Genomic DNA, 12,698 nt, shown 5'->3' with positions numbered 1-12,698 from the left:
TCTAAGGGTTCAGGTTCAGATGGTTCAGCTTCTTCTTCTATGAAGAAAGGAGCTTCGTCTTCTAAGTCTGGTTCTTCTAAAAGCTCTAGAGATGCAGCCTTTACCTCCTCTATAGGATCAGGCAAAAGATATGACTCGGCCATATTATTTAAGGAGTGTGAAATTGTTATTGGAGATTTAAAAGTTTTCCCAAAAGAAATGTGTAGCTTTCCAGTATGACCTTCATAAAGGAGTCTTCTAAAAGGTTGTCCTATCAACAGGTCGAAGTCCCATGTATCAAAGATATAGAAGTTCAAATGAACCATGGAGCCTTCTACCGTAAGAGGTAGGACACTAATAATTCCAAGACTGGGGACTAATCATCCCGAACATTCCTTTACGACCTTTGTTGTGGGGGTTAGGACCAAATTTTTAAATAATTTAAGTGCAAAAGATTCAGACATGATGTTGATCCCCACAACAAGATTATAGAGAGCATCAAATCGATCAGAATCATAAGCACAGCGTATAGTTATAGATGGTGTGTCCAAACGGATCACATCAGAGGAAAGCTCTGACTCCTCCAACCATTCGCTACTAATGACTGTGATAAGCTCTCTCAATTGATGTTCAGTAGGTAAACAAATGCTAAAATGGCCGTTTTGGGGTTTGTTAATAGAATGGTAGTTTGAAATGTTTCCAAAATCGGCAAAAAGATCAGATTCTATATCCAGCATGAAGTCCGGTGGTGGAATTTCTTCCTTTTGTGGCTCAGAACTTGGGATAGCTAAAGTAGATGGAGAATTTGGCAGAGTGTCTACTTCGGCTTCGTGGGTTTCATCATGAAGGGTATTATCCATCTCAGCTTCTAGGATTCTATCTAGGATCACTCTAGCATCATCAGTAGGGATGTGAAAGAAAGAACCTCTAGACATTGTATGTAGCATTTGTTTATGATCTTTCTGAAGACCTCGAAAAAAGTGAAATAAAAGAACAGGGTCTTCAAGATTAAGGTTTGGACCAGATTCTAAAAGATCAGAAAAACATTTCCAGGATTTTCCCAAAGTTTCATTATCTTTTTGTTTAAAAGATAGGACTTCGAGTCTAAGGTCACCGATACGGTCGAGGGAATAAAAATCTAGACAAAAGTTGGCTCATAAAACTCCCCATTCACCTCGTGGTTGACTTACCTTTTGATTATACCATTGTCTAGCTTCTCCCCTTAAAGAAAAAGGAAAAAGCTTCCAACATAAAGTTTTATCAGAAATGCCTTCAATGCGAAGACAATCACATGTTTGCTCAAAATCTTTAATATGAAGGTAAGGGTTTTCGTCTTCCTTTCCTGAAAAAGATAGGTTTTGAATCATGTCAATCAACCTATAACTTAACCTATACTGGGATGCTTGGATAGGCTGTGATGACTCCCATGGTAAAAGGTTAGTTTCCGAAGGTGTTGCAAATTGATAGATTGATTTCGAATCTTTGTTTTCCATAAGGTAGGAGTGAAAGGATCTAATTGGCCTAGAGGGGGGTGAATAGGCGTATCTTAAAACCTGAAACTCAAAAACTCAAGTTGCGGAAGTCAAATGCCTGTCGGTACCACCGACAGTTTGGGCCGGTACTACTGGTGTCACACAGCCAGTAGTACCGACGCAAACTGCTGGTACTACCGACTCCCTAAGACAGCTACGAAATCAGAGTGTAAAGGGCTTGGATTTCAGATCTGAGGTTTACCCCACTTTCTTAGGTGTAGAAGAAGGTGTTGTTGAAGTCTCCTTAGCTCTGTCCTTCTCCACACCGTAGATCGACCTTTATTTACCTTTCGAAAAGTGAAAAGAGAGAGGAACACAAAGAATACAAACAAGGGTAGTCGAAGCTACCTCCACAGCGAGACAAGGAATTTTTCCCGAGGTTCGGCAATCTCCACTAAGGAGTTCCTACGTCCCCGTTGTTGAGGTGACCACGAAGGTCTGACCACTTAGGTCTCCTCCTCAAGAAACCACAAAGGTTGGCTTGATGTTTCCACTAAGAATCAAGGGGTAATACAAACACTTCGGGGTGCCCTCACAAATGAGTCAACACGGGCAACCACGAAGAACGCCTAGCCGGCTAGGGTTCCAAGAACCCAAGAGTAAAAAACACAAATCAAACCGGCAAGACGAGGAACGGAGTGCTCAAGTCACAGATCGAAGCTCCCAACTCTCTAATCTCACTTCTCTAGCTCGAATCTCTCAAGAAATGAAGTCTAGGAGCAAGAGAGAGAGAGAGTGGGTGAGACAAAGCTTGGAGACTGTTTTCTCAGATGTGGAGTAGCTGGAATGAGCAAGCCAACGGTTAGAAAAGGGGAGAGAGCTATTTATACTAGAGTACAGAACACTGGCCGGTACTACCGGTGCAAACACCGGTACCACCGGCGCCCCCAGATCTAAACGTGAGAAAACTGATAAAGATGCGAGAAAAAGGCCTACCGGTACTACCGGCCTTGGGCCGGTACCACCGGCAGTTCAAAATCTCACAAAACCGCAGTTCTGCGAGAATTTGGCCTGCCGGTACTACCGGTCAAAGCCCGGTACTACCGGTAGTTCATTTTCTCGCAAAACTCAGGAGAGAACTGCCATTGCCGGTACCACCGGCCCTGAGGGCCGGTACTACCGGCTCACCCTGGCAGAGAAGGAACTTTCCAGAAGTTCATGTGTGCAAGTGTGTCTCTCAAGTGCAAGACCTAAGTTGACCTGAGCATCTTTATCCTCATCTTACCGACTCAATTTGCATCCCTCTTGATAGTGCGGCGTTTCCTATAACTCAAACAATAAATAAGACTAGGTAGCTTCTTGAGTTGAAACGTCGCTCAAATGAAGAAATTTTGGGGGTGCTATGATTCACCAAATGTGTTTGTTTGATTCCATCAATGAACTAACACCTGTAGATGACACTTGATAGACATGTTAGTTCCTAATTTGATTGTCATTAATTATCAAAACCCACACCGCGGGCGAATGCACTTACAAACTCCCCCTTTTTGGTAATTGATGACAACCAACTTAGGCTTATAAAAGATTGAAAGAAGTAAAGCTTTTGAATTCCAAAAATTAGGTTGGGCTCCCCCTTAATGTATGCATTGGATTTGGAATTTCAGATCTCGATTAATATCAAGATGGCATACATTAAGATCAAGCTCCCCCTAAATTTTGCAATCCGTGGGGTGCCTAAAAGAGTGTGTGTGTGACAAGAAATAAACCGTGATGCGTCTGACAGGATATATCACAAAGAGTAAAAGAAGAATTTGAATGATTATGCAAGAACCAAAAAGCTCACAATAACCATTCAAAAACAACATTGCACCAACAAAAGTCTAAAGAGGCTAACACAAGCAGGATATAACGAGAAATAAAAGTGTTTAGCTTACAATCATCCATCACACAATGTAGTTCTTGTTCACCACGCATAGTTCATCACTAAGAAAGTTTAAGACGGGCACCAAAAACTAACTTATTACAGCAAAGATAAGCCTAACACTCCCCCTTTGGCAGCAAGTGCCAAAAAGGGTAGGTTGCGAGTAAGAGCTGGAAAGACTACTCATCATCATCATCAAGGTCGTCGTCGCTGTAGTCGATGAAGGTACGCAGGGGCCCCTTACCATGAGGGGCAGCCGAGGTAGACTGCTCGTGAGGCGGTGCAGCAGAGACAGAGGCCCTAGTAACATCATCAGCAGCTCCAAAGATGTCCTGATAAGCAAAGCCAGCCTCGGTGTCCTCCATGGAGAAGCCAGCAGGAATCCCACCACTATAGAATGGATCAAAGGCAGAGGGAGGTGGAGGATCCTGCTGCTCCTCATCCTCATCCGCAGAAGTCCGATCCATGTTGTCATATTCAGCATAGGGATCCTGGAACTCACAAAGAGGAGAGGATGGAGGAAGAGCTGCCTTCTCCTCAAGACGACGGAGACGCTGATCGGTCTTCTTCTGATAATAGCAAAAGTAGGAGAAGAACCACTGCAACGCATGACGAGTAGGACTGCGGCGACCACGTCCACTGTCCTGAGGAGGGATAGCTTCCGCTTGAGCACCAGTAGCACCAGCAGGAGTGGCAAAACCAGGGGTAGCAGCACCAGCAGGACTGAGAGGAGGGGCATGAGGAGCACCCAAGTGCTTGGCACGAACCGGAGCATGAATGCAAGGGTGCGAGAACTGCATGCCAGCGACTTGCTCAATAATATGCATCAGATATGGAGCGTAGGGCAAGTACTTGTGAGGATCCACGGACGCATCCACGATCTTGTTCCACATGAAATCCGAGACACCAAAGCGACCACCATTAGCACCAAAGCGAGCCAATATCTTGGGAGCATCTTGACGTAGGTGAATGGTATCTCCAAACTTGGGATCAATGGTGTAGCGGATCAGGTTGTTTAGCACATAGAAGTAAGGCTTCAGCTGAGTGGTCTTGAAATCCGGATGAGTGCCTGGCTTGTACATTTCAGCAGCATCAAGGTCAGCCTCAGAAATCCCCTCAGCAAAGATGGTGGACAGCTGGGGTGCATCTCTATCCATATGATCAAAACCAAGCAGACGAGAGAAAGTGATAAAGTCAAGGCGATAGTGAACACCTTGAGTCATCCAATGCAGCACCCGAGAAGCTTGATCGACCCATAATGTAGCCCAAAACTGAAAGATAATCACTTCATTCCAATTCTTCTCAAGGGTCATAAGAGGAAGGATGCGCCATTCTTCAAGCTTGTTAATCAAAGCAGTGACCTCCGGATGATTGAAATCTTGCAAGGACTTGAGGACCACATACTTGTGCTAAAAAAGCGGTCCATTCTTGGTGGCTTTGCTGGCCTTGTAGAGGACGGACTCATAAAAATCATTGTGAAACTGAGACCAAAACCGCTCCTCAACTCCCTCAAACCTGATGAACTTGTACGGGTTCTCGCTGCGCTGATTTCTTAGGTCCACAAGACGCTTCTTGTAATCAATACCAAGTCTGGGCAGCGTACCAGGGGGAATGGAAGGCCTCCGGACATGGGCATTAAACTGAGGATGCCATGCGAGAGTCCGGCGAGCACCAACCTCACTGAGATGCATAGGCGAGCGACGAAGGATATTGGGGTCCATGGATCTACCCTCCTCTTGCACAGGATCAGGCACAGCTTGGCTTCGAACTCTAGCCTGGTGAGAAGGAGGCGGACATGGGACGGAGTGGGTGTGAAGAGGGGAAGGAATGCCCTCATCACGGGCGGAAGCATCAGCCACACCCAAACCACGAGAAGGGGTCCCACGGCCACGCACCGCCCGATCCGTAGACCGACCACCGGCATCACTGTTGACGGTCCTTAATGCTCACATTTAACCATCAACTAATCATGGAAAAGGATCCAAATGCAACTAACACCTAGACTTAGGGTTTTATCTGACAGAATTCCACGAGTTTTGGTGTTTGTCTATTTCTGCAGGGGGTTATCAGGAAATACGGAAGAAAGGCCCACACGTCGGGTTTACATAGAGATATTAACGTGCCGCGCAATTTTCTATCATCTAGAAGACTCCAGAAGCCATGGGAACGAACGGGAAGGAAATCGGGCTCGGAGGCAGGGCGCCCGCCCAGCTATAGTGCCCAATCAGGAAACGTTTCGTGGACAACGCTCCACCGACCTAAAGGATCAAGGAAAACCGTGCGATCAATGTCGGTTTGATCCAACGGCCCAGATTCACTTGAAGGGACAATAAAACCAGACCCCCCTGGCCCCTGGAGATCATACCTCTTCTACAGAATCAAAGTTAGGGTTTCAATTCTTCATCCAAGTAGAGAGGATCCCTCTAGTTCTTCTAGTTCTACCTCTAGTTCATCTAGATCTAGTTCTAGTTCATCTAGTTCTAGTTCTAGTTCCTCTAGTTCTAGTTCTAGTTCTAGTTAGTTCTAGTTGTAATCTAGAAAATAGGGAGAGAGAAGAGGAGAGCGGAGGAGGAGCCGGATCTGTCAGATCTTCCTCAACATTGTACTTTTGCAGCATCTGGTTCGTTCTTCATCGTTCTCCAGGTTCTTCAACTCATAACCCCTGAGTTCTCTAATTACATTTATTTACATTTAAGTTATTTATTGGATTCCTGCTTGCATCAAGTGCTCTAGTCTTTGAAACATTAGAGTAGTAATTAATAGATTAGACGTGGTGTTTAGTCTTGCGATTACCTGGAATTGCACCCAATCCTACGGATTGTTGTGGTAGCCCTAGGGTAGTGACAGCCCTAACGGTCGACGTATTCCACCACGTTCGGATCGGCGTTTGTAGGACCGTAGTCAGACCTTCCTAGCCCTCTTCTCATCTCTTTCTGTGGTTAGTGCTCTGATGTCCTGATATAGATAATCTTGAAGTAATTCTTGATTCTTAGATCAACTAGAGAACTCTCAGGAAACTTCCTCTCTTCCCACCAAAAATAATTATATAGTTATCCTTGGGTGATCTTGGATCTTAATTAGTACACTCACGTTCTCTGTGGAAAATCGATACTCTGGAATACTCCCGGGTGAAGGCTACATCGGTATCCGTGCGCTTGCGGATTTTTCTATTTGCGTTTAAAATACCCAACAAGCTTTCTGGCGCCGTTGCCGGGGAACGGTAGCTGTGCTAGTTTCGAACCAAGTCGTCTGTGTATCCTTTTTCTTTTCCTTTTTTACCACACTCACCTTATCATTTTCACCATACCACATGGATTTCACTCTAAGCATTAATGAGCATGGAATTTATTTCATAGCCACTTCATTTACTCCATGCTCATATGCAACATCTTCACAATCCATTGGTCTCTCCAACATCACCACATTCGAGATCTCCAACCCCATCATCCTTTCTATTTATAAAAACTTTAAAAGGGCGGTTGTCGATGCATATGTCTATATTAAATATTGTAGATCTCGTTGAGTTGATCTTGATATCAGTCAGCGTTGGAGGGGAAACCACTTCACTGACATAAATTGATGGTTTCCCAAGGACAAGCTTAGTGTCCTAAAATAAGCACTGATCAGATCATAACATGAGCTTTGAGTTATTTGCAACATTACCTTGTGTGTGGAGCATATAAGAATAATTGTAAAAAAATTCCTTTGGGTATTCTTGTCACTAACCTTTCTAGGATTGGAGCAAGAAGATCGGATGAATGACAAGCACAAGGTATGTACAACCAATCATCATACAACATTGAATTAAATTCATCCAAACTTGAATTTTGCAAAATTCAAGCTTGGGGGAGTACTTTATATAAAAACATCATTTGCCATGTTGCTATGTTGGTTGTCCCTACCTTTGAGACATGCTCAATTTGTTAAATAGTAATCACACTACTTCATCTCCACTTGAGTAGATCTCTATAAAAGCCATCACGCTACCTTTGTTTATCCTAGTAAGTGTTAGTTTGGAAGTACTGTACATACTTCTATTGGTTTTTAAATTAAGCATGGGGCTTAGGTTAAACAGCCTTCCTTAATCTAATTAGACATGGAGTCTAGTTTGGTTATTGAACTAAAAACTGCTTGTGTAGACATTGGTATATTTTGTTGGACTAACCCCTGTAGGAAAACTTTCAATATCAACCTGGGAAGTCTGAGATAAACTCACATTGGAGACAAAGAGAGACACACATGAAGTTTAACAATTTACACAAGGAAGGCATAGCTCACAAGAGATGATCCATGGAGGGTGCCAAAAAACACGATGCACAACCGCTAAGAGAGGAAAGCTTCCACAAGGTGATACTGTACCATCACTCTTCAAGTAAGGTAACATCTTAAAGTACTTGACTATCACTTTTATAAGCTTCTCCTTGGTTCTGGCGTTCACATGAATAAAAGAGACAAACATGTATGATTTACAACTCTAGATTAACCAACCCAATCGATTCAACATGTTTAGCCCTTCCACCTTTGTGATCCCACACTCCTATTCATATGAGCTAAAGTGTTGCACATTCAATCTTTGGAAGATATAAACAAAACATAAGTATAGATAGATTATCTTTCCATTAGGTTGAGCGATCTGATCTGACAAATGTTTTAAATGCTACACTCATGATCTTATTATCCATCAACTTTGTCTTGCTCACTATGCTTAAGGTTAGAGAAGAACAAATACACTTTTGGTTCTGTTGGTGTTTTCCACCAACAGGGCCCATGCACTTTATCTCTGCCTTGTCTCTATGAGCAGGTACACTTCGAGCAAAATATGACGGACTTTTACAACTCCCAGACTCCACCAAGTGAAGAACCTAGATCTACGAGCACAAACACACTGGAGATACTGGACACTCAGGCAATCACTGCCCTGAGATGCTTGAGGACGTAACTAATGGAGTAACCCCGTTGTGGAAGTAATTACTGACCTTCTGCCGGTCAAGAGAGACAACCCAGGACGCCCCGTCATCCCGATCTCCATCGGCATGGTGGACTTCCTAGAAGCACTCTGCGACTTTGGCTCCAGCATCAACATTATGCCCAAAGTACTCTATGAAAAAATTCTTTACACATCCTTTACTAGAAACAACCGTGTGCTTGCAGCCTGCAGATCAGCCACTAAGTTTCCCAAAGGGAATATTGAAGAACCTCTACGTCCGAGTTAGTACCTTGTGCGCCCCAGCAGACTTCGTGATGATAGAGACTGGTACTGTTGAGAGGGCACCCATCATCCTAGGGAGGCCTTTCCTGAACACCTCGAGAGCTGTCATCCACGCTAGTGCTGCCAAGATCCATTTCTACATCAAGGGAAGGAAGGAGACGTTTTCCTTCAAGAACAAGACTACACAAATCCCAGAGCAATCACTACAAGAAACACATGGCTTTTTAACGTTTAGTTATGTCACAATATATGGAATTTATGTTACAAATTAAGATTTGTGACATCAAGTTGACAAAAATCAAAACGTGGAAAAGCCCACGTCATAAAATGATTATGTGACATTTGTTTGGTTCATGTCACAAGCATATGACATTGGTTTATTGTCACAAAATCGTAGGCCTTGCCACATGGCCGCTGACATGGCAGTGAGAAAAAATGTCACAAAATGAATTTTGGCATACTAAAGCCCACATAGCTCATGGGCCTAAAATCTATTTAGAGTGGTATTAGCTGGTCCATTATTTTCAAATACAGCCCATATAGATTTTGAGCCCACAACAATTCAGCCCATATAATATTTTTTTTACTCTCATAATACATCCCGTATTTTATCCCACATATTTCAGCCCATATTTTTCTCAAGCCCACAAAATTCAGCCCATTTTTCTCCCAGCACACACAATTCAGCCCATCATATAATTTTTCAACATTTAAAACATTAGATCCAAATGAATTAGCATCTCCATAGTAAATACATATCATTACATCAATCCACCAATTCATTATACATGTAGGGTCTTAAGTCTCAAATTTAAACCATAGAGCAGCAGCACATGTGAAAGGGCATAATGGCATTCTAGTGATAAACAAGTACCCAACTGCTTCAGTCCAGCTGCTTCAGTTTTTCCACTCTGAAGTTTAGACCCTACAAATATACAGTAAAGGATAAGCTGCAATTATTAAAAAAATCTCTCGCAAAATATATAGACTTAAAATCTAGTGGTTTTAAAGACATGAAAAAGATATATTTTACCACACAGCAAGATATAATTCACAGTTACTAGGTTCGTGTCCGTGCGTTGCTACGGGATAACTATTTTTTTACTAAAAACACAAAGATCACATGATAAGATAATAAAAATCAAGAAATCATATATTTTCATGGGAACTAAAAAGAACTAATATGTTATAACAAATGACTCTTCACTATATTCCTAGTGCTTCATACTTGATCAACTTCATCAAAAATGACTATTCCCTATCAATTAAATACAGTTAATTGCAAAAACAGGTGAAGCACGGGTACCTGACAAGTTCTAGGTGAAGGCGTACCTGTTACCTCCATCACTTTGGGTGGCAAACCATGCAACAAATCAGCACACAAGAAGCATAATTACCATAAAATCGGCATACAAGAAGCATGGTTACCATAGTTAAGAAGGAAAAGCCATAGTTAAGAAACACATCAAAAGCCAAAAAATTTATGCTCCAGGAGACCAGGACGATGAAGAACTAAAAAGATGACGATAGTTTTTAAATGAATTCCCATTTCTAGCCGGTTCATGTTTGCTACCAAGGGCTATTGCGATATACTGAAACATTGTGATTAGGTGACAGGTGCAGGAGATGGATATTTTTCAATGTGCGGTCTTTCTTTGTATGCTTCAGTGTTTTCCCACTATGTCCATGCAAGCACGCAAGTAATACCAAAAAAGATAAATATGATGAAGAGTACAGAGTATACATTTTGACAGTTACCAATGAGATAAAATCATTTTTTACCATAGGAATCCCAGGTCTTTTCCACCATTTTCTTCAAGATGAGCAAATTGCTTCCTAAATTAGTCGACAACACTGCATAAACAAGCATCTTTGTTAATGTAAGCACCTCCCTTTTTCTATTCTTCCTCTCAATATGGCAGTAGGAATTTAAGTCTGCATCATGTAAGGCAATTTGTTGCCTGATGTTTCTGAAGGCATATAATTTCCATCTCGGCCTGATGTTTCTGAAGGCAGTATTGACAAAGATAACACAACAGATATCCAAATGCCTAATAATGGCCTATAGTTGCAGTAGTGGCACAAGCAAGTACTATGTAGTAACTCGTTATCTTGGAACTTGAGTACTCACTGATTTGCAGGGTAAAAAATTTGACAACAACCATGTTAGCAATTTAATAAATTATTGTCACCTGTTATACACTTATAGTATCATATTTAAAGAAACCTAAGTGATATTGATTCCCCTGTACACATCATGATTCTGGAGTAGTGCTGATGTAACTATTATCGGGCCTAATTCACCTATTCCATTGCTAAGATATAATTTCTAGTAATGAAGCCCAGTTGGATATGCATCAAGTATGACTGAGGAAAAGTTAAAAGATCTGAACCATGGAGCACAACATAATTGTCTTATACTCAGTTTCCAATAGTCAGCAGGCAATTGATCCCTGTTATAAAAAAACACCTCACACAGGGAATTAAACACGCAAAGGACAGTGATTTGGTTTAGAACTCAGCTAGGTTTAATTTCCCCTCTCATTCCCGGGCACATTTCAACCAATTGCAATGGACAGTGATTTGGTTTAGAATTCCTATAGAAATTCTCTAACAACGGAAATAGTTCTGATGCCAATTGAACCATTAATTGAAATAGTATTGGTCAACACAGAACAGATACGAACTCCTAAATTGGTTGTCTAGAGTTGCATCTCCTAGAGCTAGTATTACTACAGAGATGTTTTGCAAGTATTCAGTGACAGAACATGCATATGCAGCCCAACGACTTTCTAATCTCAAGCAAACAGTGCTCTTGGTATGGATTGCATCAGTTAAATTGTCATTTGGACACAGAAAAATGTGCCCACTGATCAACAAACGTAACAAGCAGGGAGATACAACAGATAATCAGAAATCTCTTTCTAACCCGTCTGCAGCAGGGAGATGCACCGTAGTCCTATGCTGACCTGTCCGCAGGCTACGAACCACCCAATGCAGTCGCCAACGCACGACTAGCCCTCCTAGTGTGACCCCAGCTCGGTCAGCACGCACAACAGGGCGTGGGCACACGGGGGCACGGCAAGCCCATCGGCCGCCGGCGCACACACGGCCGCCAGTGCGGGCGCAGCCACCCGGCTGGCACGGGGTCAGGCACCCTGGCCGGCGCGGCCGCGGAACCCGACTAGCATGGCCATGCCATGGCCTGGCGCGGGCGGCACCGCCCCACACGGCACGTGCACGGCCAGCCCACCAATGCAGGGCGCACAGCCTCCCCTAGTGCGCAGCTCAGCGTGGCGGCTGCAGTGGGGCGCGGTCGGCTCCGGCTCTGGCCCAGCGTGCGGGCCCCCTAGCCAGCCCCTGGCGTGTGCGTGGCCCCCTTGCGCCGCCGGCCTCCATTGCAGGCGGCTCACCCCCTTCCCTTTGTTTCCTGAGGAAGAAGATAAGCAAGGGAGAGAAGGCGAGGAAGTGGATAGGGTTAGGGTTTCACCCTTCCTATTTATATGTCTCTAAGTGAATCCGAGCCATTCATCATGATGGACGGCCATAGTTGATTGGGCCTATCAGGCCGGCCCATAAAGAGCAAATTTAGCCCATTGAATTGGGTTGTGCATATTATTTGCTATTTGCGCAAACTAGTGGATACAAACAAAAATGCTACAGTGTCCATTTTGCAAAAAAAATTGGAACTAAACAAGGCCTTATTCTCTTTCATGAATAAATTTATTTCTCACATACAAATCATGATATATATGGTCTACATGATCAATGTGAGGTCTCAAAATACTTTCTAAAAAATATATACTATATATATGTTCCTTTATAGAAGTTTTAAAAATATTACAACGAATTTACTATTTTCTATAGTTTAACTGAATTTTGTGTGTTGACGTGGCCTATATCTAAGTGCAATAGGTGACCCAACTACAAGACAAAAAATATGATCTAATATAATTAAAAATAAAATAGAAAAAAGAAAAAACATGTGTTGACATGGCAAAAGACCTTGTCAACATGAATTTTTTTAAAAAAAATTAATAAAATAATTAGTGACACATAAATAGGCCTTGTGACATAGAAAATATTGTCACTAGATGAAATCAGACTTGTTAAATGA

General features: G+C 42.7%; 1 long non-coding RNA gene across 1 annotated transcript; it reads right to left on the bottom strand.

Moving 5' to 3' along the window:
• Positions 9,264-12,039, bottom strand: LOC110430779. The gene is made up of 2 exons (XR_002448138.1): positions 9,888-12,039; positions 9,264-9,506 (listed from the first exon to the last, which is right to left on the bottom strand). It is a non-coding gene; the product is annotated as an uncharacterized LOC110430779 (long non-coding RNA).

The sequence above is a fragment of the Sorghum bicolor genome, chromosome 10 (genome assembly GCF_000003195.3).
Source record: "Sorghum bicolor cultivar BTx623 chromosome 10, Sorghum_bicolor_NCBIv3, whole genome shotgun sequence".
In the NCBI taxonomy this organism is placed as follows: domain Eukaryota; kingdom Viridiplantae; phylum Streptophyta; class Magnoliopsida; order Poales; family Poaceae; genus Sorghum; species Sorghum bicolor.
The sequence above is the reverse complement of the archived record's forward strand: the minus strand, read 5'-3'. Positions and strand labels throughout refer to the sequence as shown.